Below are 7963 nucleotides of genomic sequence, written 5' to 3'. Positions count from 1 at the left end.
GTGCGGCGCTCCAAAGCCTACAAAGTCCACGAGGGAGAGCTTTATAAGAAAAGCACTATCGGAGTCCTTCAAAGGTGCATCTACGAAGAGGAAGAGCGGAACCTCCTGGCTGAAATTCATGCCGGACTCACCGGTCATCACGCTGCAGCTCGGTCCCTTGTAAGCAAGGCCTTCCGTACAGGCTTTTATTGGCCGACGGCCCGGGCAGACGCCCAGGACTTAGTCCAACGATGCGTCGGTTGCCAGCTCTTTGCAAACCAAAGCCATATGCCACCCACCGCCCTCCAAACTATCCCCATCACTTGGCCCTACGCGGTCTGGGGGCTTGACATGGTTGGACCCCTTAAAGGCGGAACCCACAAGCAAAAATACTTACTGGTCATGGTGGATAAGTTCACCAAATGGATAGAAGCCATGCCTGTTAAGACGGCCGAATCCGGACCGGTGATAGACTTTATATCCGGGGTTGTACACTGTTACGGTGTCCCCCACAGCTCATCACTGATAACGGAACGAACTTTACGGCCGACGAGGTAAAACTCTGATGCAAAAACATGGGCATCAAGCTCGATTATGCTTCCGTCTATCACCTACAAACTAACGGCCAGGTCGAACCTGCAAATGGTCTTATCATGAGCGGCATCAAACCCAGATTAGTGCGGTCCCTCAAGGAATCTAACACGCACTGGGTAGAGGAGCTCGACTCCGTACTCTGGGGGCTGCGGACCACGCCAAATCGCACCACCGGATACACACCATTCTTTATGGTGTACGTCGCAGAGGCAGTTTTGCCTTGCGACATAATTCATGACTCACCTCGAGTGCGCATGTATGAAGAAAGAGAAGCCGAGCTCGATCACCAGGACAGTTTGGACGCATTGGAGGAGAAGCGTGACGTGGAAAAAGCCCGTTCCGCATTCTATCAACAGCAGGCTCGAAGATACCAAAGCAGAGAAGTACGGGCCAAAAATTACAACGTTGGCGAATTAGTTCTACGCCTGTTGGACAAGAAAAAGGAAAAACTCAAGCCCAAGTGGGAAGGTCCCTTCATAGTTGACCAAGTCCTGACTGGTGGAGCGTACCGCCTGCGAGATGCATCGGATAACCGACTCGAGCCGAACCCATGGAACGCAGCCCGTCTCCAAAGATTCTATGCCTAGCGCTGGACTCTGTGTTTGTCTCCTTCCTCTGTCCATTTTTTATATACTGTCTGTCTTACATGTCTCTCCTTCTCCCTTTCCCTTATAGCCTTTAAAGGCTCATCAAATGACGTGCTATTCGCACTCATTAAACCTGGGGGCTTCTTTTAACAGAAGCTTATTTATACGGGCTTCATGCCCAACACATGTGTTACACTTCCGCATGTACCTTTTATTTCACCATTATATGCATCGATATGACTTAAGTTTTGGCCAAGCTGGGTTGCCTGGCTCCTGTGCTTAGCCCTACGTTCCCGATTATTCGGCTAGGCAGTAAAGGGAGCACCTCTGCGATTGTTACTGCCGGATCAGCCGGATGTGTACCTCAGACTGGGTGAAGCCGAAAGCTAGCGTTCTTAAGGGAATATTCGGTCGGTGACCTAAAAGATGATCTTTTCACTTATTTATTTATGTAGCCCCCAGATGCTTTTTCCCGCGTCTTTTTCGCAGAATGGGCATGCACTTCAGGGCATGCCTCCCAGGGAAAGGAACCCCTAACGGAACTATTCTCCCTGGAAGATATTTCTTACTAACCATGTAATATAACATAACTAGTCGGGCACTTGTCTGTTCACGCACTAATGACCCCTACGCCTGGTCTCCATGCATTCCCCGGTTCTTATATTACCGCATGGGAATTCGGACACACTCCGGACCGTCAGGTCCCAAGGCTGAAGCGAAAAGGTCGGCCATGACAAACGATCTACAATCCGGATAGAAGGCATTATAAATGTCAATTAAATTACATAGTCATTCTGACTGATTGTATTCCTCTTCAATACCATCTAACAGGCTGTCTAATTTACAGTCCTGCTGGGAATACTTTGCGGACAATTCTACTTGGCCGTATACTAAGCTTACATGGATCTCCTTCCCATCGGGCCCCACAGGACCGACCTCGGCCATGTGGTTGGGGTCAGCCTTTGTGTACCGTGTCTTCACCATGGCCCAGGCCTCCCTAGCGCCTTGAGGGCAGGCCGATATCTTCCACAATCGGAAGCGCCGCCATGCTCCCTTTAGCTTCTCCCCAAGCTCTCCAAGACCTTCGGGCATGGAGATGGATGGCCACAAGGCCTGGGCGACGCCTTGCATCGCTTGCCGAACTCGCTCGAGCAGTTGCGAGAGCTCGGGAAGAAGGTCACCCGTAGAACCGGGCATCTCCTCTGCAGGACGACCTGTTAGCACACCTACAGACATTACTCTGTTAGTCGACTTCCCCGCCGAACTATTTTCAAAGGTTCGTTCAAGCACTTACTAAATATGCCGCGCCGAAGCCGTTGATTCTCCTTAACGGAGTCTGAAAGCTGGGCACAAACATCTTTCAGGTCGATGCCCAGCTTGGTGTTGGCATCTTGGAGATCGTTCTTCTCCCGCCTCACCTTTGTCAGCACCTTCTCACCAGCCTTCAGCTGGCGTAGGAGTTGTTGCCTTTCCGGACTCAATCCGGCGCCATCTGCAATTTCATTTGTCAGATTCGCACCCATGCCGTGCTTCGCAAAATACGTATCTTCTGAAGTGTATATTACCAGAGGGGGTCTCCTTGGGCTCCCCTACCGCGGCTAGTGCGGCCTCAAGTTGGGCTTTGCACTCTTCCAGCTCCTGGGACAGTAGGGAATTCTTTTCTGTAAGATCCTGCATAACAAATGATCCTTAAATCAGTTATTCTAACTATTTCTAGTCTCGGGGGCTACTGGTATATATATATAATTACCAAAATTTTCTTACCAGTATGTCTTTTACATATTGCTTCGTGGCTCTGGCTAGACCATTTTGAGCGGCACGGAGGTACGCATCTCCTGAATTGAAGGCATGTAATGCCTCTTGGGAGAAACAAGCGTCGCGAAGAATTGTCCGGCGACGCCTGTGGTTCATGGCACTCTCCACCTCAGAGTTGGTGGCAGACAACCAGTCCACATCCTCCGTCGGAGGAGCGTCCGGTGCACGCCTTGTGTTCGCCTCCGCCTCCGAACCAGGCTTTGGAGCCTGGCTGGTGGAGGCGCGATTGGCAGCCTCTCCGGATATAGTCCGGCGAGGTCTCTTTGTCCTGAAGAGAGCACGAGTGTTAATATGCCTTGAAGGTATAACACCTGGGGTAAGGGGCGCGCCATACCTTTGTGCTGACGCCTCGGTCCGGACTGCACCTCTTTTCTGCCCTCGGGGCCCTACGGCCCCTCGTTGGCTTGTCACCGCAGGTTCGGCCTCCTGTCTCAAAAACCTCCCTTGCAAAGCTCAGTTGTAATCAGGAAACTGAAAACACGAGAGGGCGGACCCCTATTCGCGGTACTGGGACTTCGATCTCAGTTACCTGGGAGGCCGGGATTAGCCCTGGGTAATCGGCCGTAATGGCCACCAAGGCGTTGTCCTTGCTCAATTGGTGGAACACTCCATCAATCAGCTCCACAGATAAGTCCGGATCCTCTTGAGAGGCCGGGTCGAGGGACCGTCCTGGGTCCTCGGGTTGTGGAGGAGGGTTGTTCATTTCTTTAACAGCCTGGCGTAGTTCCTGCGTTGAAGTCGTTAGATTGAATATTTAACAATGGGAATATAAAACGGATGGGCAAGTAAATGTGACCACTTACACAGCTTGGGGGATTGTACATAGAAAATCCACCCTGTGGGTCGACACGGAGAAATTCCTCCTCTTCTCCCTTGTACAAAGAGAATAAGGTCTTTGTTAGAGCCGCAGCCGAATCCGGCCCCTTACGGCCGTAGCATGTGGCATCGTCCTCCTCGTTGAAGTCCCACATGGGGTGGCCTCTATACTGTAGCGGCTGCACCCCTCGCATGATGCATGCGGCCATGACCCCGATCATGGTCAGTCCGAAATGAGCTAACAATCTTATCCGGCCCATCAGGTAAAGAACGTCCTTGTCACTTTCCCTCTGAGGGCTCCGTGGACGCCAACTTAGGCGCTTCTTTAGTGGGGCACTGTCGAACTCAGGGAGGCCGATCCGGACAGGATCCAGCAGCGGGACGTCCTCTATGTAAAGCCATTCCGAAGGCCAGTCCTCGGACGCCTTCTTTGGGGTTCCGGATAGATATCCGGTCCCGGCGATGCGCCACACTTCGGCTCCGCCCACTTGATATATTGACCCCTTCTGAGAACGGGGCACAAGGCAAAATAGCTCTTTCCACAGCCCGAAATGAGCCTCAACACCCAAAAACAGCTCGCAGAGGGCTACGAAGCCCGCGATATGCAATACGGAGGCAGGCATAAAATTGTGTAGCTGGAGGCCATAGAACTCCAGGAGCCCCCGGAGAAACGGATGGATTGGAAATCCGAGCCCTCTTATTAAATAAGGGACAAGGCATACCCACTCTCCTTTGGAGGAATTAGGGACACTCTCCGCTTGCTCTCCGCCGTTATAGATGGCAAGACCGGCTCGAACCGGGACCATATAGGCCGGGGGGAGAAATCCCTTGGTCTGGAGCGTCACTAGCTCGCTATGAGGGATGGAGCATCTCTCCCAATATCCAGGCTGAGGGCTGGAAGGGCGAAAGGAGGAGTTGCGATGGCTGGCCATGGTGGAATGGACCTTTGTCGGATGCACTTTGATGAACACTCGCGAAGGGGAGAAGGTGTGGTTTGGATCTAAATCCTCGTCCCCTTAAATGGGCGGCTCATTTATGCGGCTAGGGGTGTGGATGTAAAAACACTCAGACTTTTCATATTCGTTTGACACGTGGGAGACAGCCATTATTGGGCGTAGAAGCCAAGGAGCGCAACATTTACAAGAAACTGGACTTTGTTCAATAGGTACATGGAATTTGGAGGAGAACCCGCCTTGCAATGCCGAAGACAATCTGCGCGCTGGACTCATCGTGATTGAAGCCTGGTTCGGGGGCTACTGAGGGAGTCCTAGATTAGGGGGTGTTCGGATAGCCGGACTATACCTTCAGCCGGACTCCTGGACTATGAAGATACAAGATTGAAGACTCCGTCTCATGTCCGGAAGGGAGTTTCCTTGGCGTGGAAGGCAAGCTTGGCGATACGGATATGTAGATCTCCTACCATTGTAACCGACTTTGTGTAACCTTAACCCTCTCCGGTGTCTATATAAACCGGAGGATTTTAGTCCGTAGGACAACATATAGAACAACAATCATACCATAGGCTAGCTTCTAGGGTTTAGCCTCTCCGATCTCGTGGTAGATCTACTCTTGTACTACCCATATCATCAATATTAATCAAGCAGGACGTAGGGTTTTACCTCCATCAAGAGGGCCCAAACCTGGGTAAAAATTCGTGTCCCTTGCCTCCTGTTACCATCCATCCTAGACGCACAGTTCGGGACCCCCTACCCGAGATCCGCTGGTTTTGACACCGACACCGAGGAGCCCTTTAAGTATTCGGCCTTTATCAATGCCTTGTTATTTTTATGCCACACCTCGGGTTTGAATTTGTTCCCGGGCAGAAGCTTCCTCTTGCTTCTGAGCTCCAACGCCGGACTGCATTCGAGGTATCTTTTGCAGGCAAGCACCAACGCCGGACCGCTTCCGAGCTCTAACGCCGGAATGTATCCGAGCTCCAACGCCGGACTATGTATCCGAGCTACAACGCCGGACTGTATCCAAGCTCCAATGCCGGAATGTATCCGAGGTGTCATAAATCACCTTGGTTCAAAGAAGTTGAAGGAGCTTAGCCGAGCTTAATGCCGCAAATGCCCTCTATGGAGCCAGCCACTAGCGCACATGCTTTATGCCGGACTGCTTCCGAGGTGGTGGACCACCCTGAATGGGGGCCGATTTTTTGTCAATATTTTTGATTGGTGCAATTTATTCTCTCCCGAGATATATAGCCAGTAGCCCTCAAGGTGTGTATCGGTCTAAAACCTGAGATGCACCTGAAGGATGACATAAGACCGCTGATCCCAGTAGCCGTTGAGACTCAGGTTGATTTGCAAAATCGGTCTGAGGATCAACTCCTAGTTCGGCAGAATACTTCGGGACAAAAAAAGCGGTGTGCAGAGTCCTCGAGACTCGGGTTGGGTCAGGCCGACCAACCTGAGGATCAAAATCTCCTCGGAAACTGTATTGCACTTAAAATTTTCTGCATTAAACAGGCAATGCAGTAGCCCCCGAGACACTGGTCGGGTGGCAACACCAGATCAGGAGTTCGATGTACCCCTTTAATATTTGTAAATAATAAGCCCAAAGCCCAGTAGCCCCCGAGCCTTAATGCGGGCATGGGTGGCCGAATTAACGATCAATATCCATAGTAAAATCACAAATTATGTGTAATGACTCTATGTATCCAAGTACTTTACGTCATTAATGCTTGGATCCGCATTGTACAAAATTTTGTTGACCGACCATCGACTTCCACCTCCTCGGCCAGTAGCCGAGGAGTGTTTGTCCTACTTGATAAAGCCTTTATGAGGGAAAAGATTTATGACAAACAAGGCAATCTGGCCATACGGTTTTATAAACAAAGGTACGTAGAGAGATATGTATATTACTGTTTAACATAAGAAATGTCTTCCAAAGAAAATAGTACAGCTATCGGTTCCTTTCTTTGGGTTGTTATGCTAAGCATGATCATGAAACCCCTGCTCTAATGTAAGAGCAAAATATTGAGCATTTAGTTTGGGAGGCCAGTTACTACCACCCGGTAGTGTTCGGCGATAGTCGAGGTCAAGCCGTAAACACTTCGGCCAATGTTATGAATGGCCCGTCATTTAACACAGTCATCGGATCGCTGACTAGTTTACGCTTATTGTGACAGTCAGTTTTTGGCTTTCTCCACTGAGGTGCTTAACCATGTGAGCTGGAAGCACAATCGCAGTGGTTCTCCCTTTGCACACCTAGCCGAACAAAGCGGAACATAGGAGGCAAGGGCAGGAGCCGGGAAACCCAATTATTGACCGAAGCCACAATTCGAAACCGATGCATATATAGAAATATCCGAGAATGTTTTTGCCGAATCTCTAAAGGTGTCCGGCGTTGCACTATGAGACTTGTCCTGAAAACACACAAATAGTTAGAAAGTTCCATAAGCTTGGAAAACGAAAAAACGTCAGTAAAAACTTGACGTCCGAACAAGATCAAGTGTCCAGTGCCAATCCGAAAATTGGAAAAAAAATGTGTGCTTCTGTCGTGCTTTAACATGACACATCTGATCTCAAGACTTCACGCGGGTCAGCCTACGGCTTCAAGCTCCTTATCCCAAAGGCGGAGTACTTCTCTGAGGTCAGTTTAGCAAACTAAACTCAAGCGGCTTTCAGAGAGAAGACAGGCTATCCGGCTATTAACCATAAACTCGAGTCAAAAAAGGAGCGGTAGAAAAAGACTTTGCAACGACCAAGAAGAAAACATATTTACTCTAAAACGGATCATATAAATTTTAAGAGCCCCCAAGTGACTTGGGTGAAAGAATTTTATGTATAATGAGTGTATGTACCGAAGTACTTATATCATATCTGTGTTCACCGGAACTTTAAACACGTCTTAACCGACCGTTGGCTTCTCCCTCTTCGGCCAAGGGCTGAAAAGTGTCATGTACTCCACCTGTCGAGAGTATCGACGGTGTTTCCGATGACCAGGCAATCAGGTCATAAGGCTGTTACAGACAAAGCGCGCTCAAGGAACTTATGCTATATTACCGACGAAGTGTAAGAAGCATCTTCGAAGAAAATAGTACCCCCGCCGATACCTTTCTTCGGTGCTCATTATTACTATGAGACTTGTGCAATAGATTTTTTGTACTCATGAGTTCCGTTGTGTGCTGACCATGATTCAAAACAATACGAGCACTAGCTTTCGGC

Source organism: Triticum urartu, chromosome 7A, assembly GCF_056163025.1.
Source record: "Triticum urartu cultivar PI428250 chromosome 7A, HENAU_Tu73, whole genome shotgun sequence".
In the NCBI taxonomy this organism is placed as follows: domain Eukaryota; kingdom Viridiplantae; phylum Streptophyta; class Magnoliopsida; order Poales; family Poaceae; genus Triticum; species Triticum urartu.
This window is presented reverse-complemented; position numbering follows the sequence as displayed.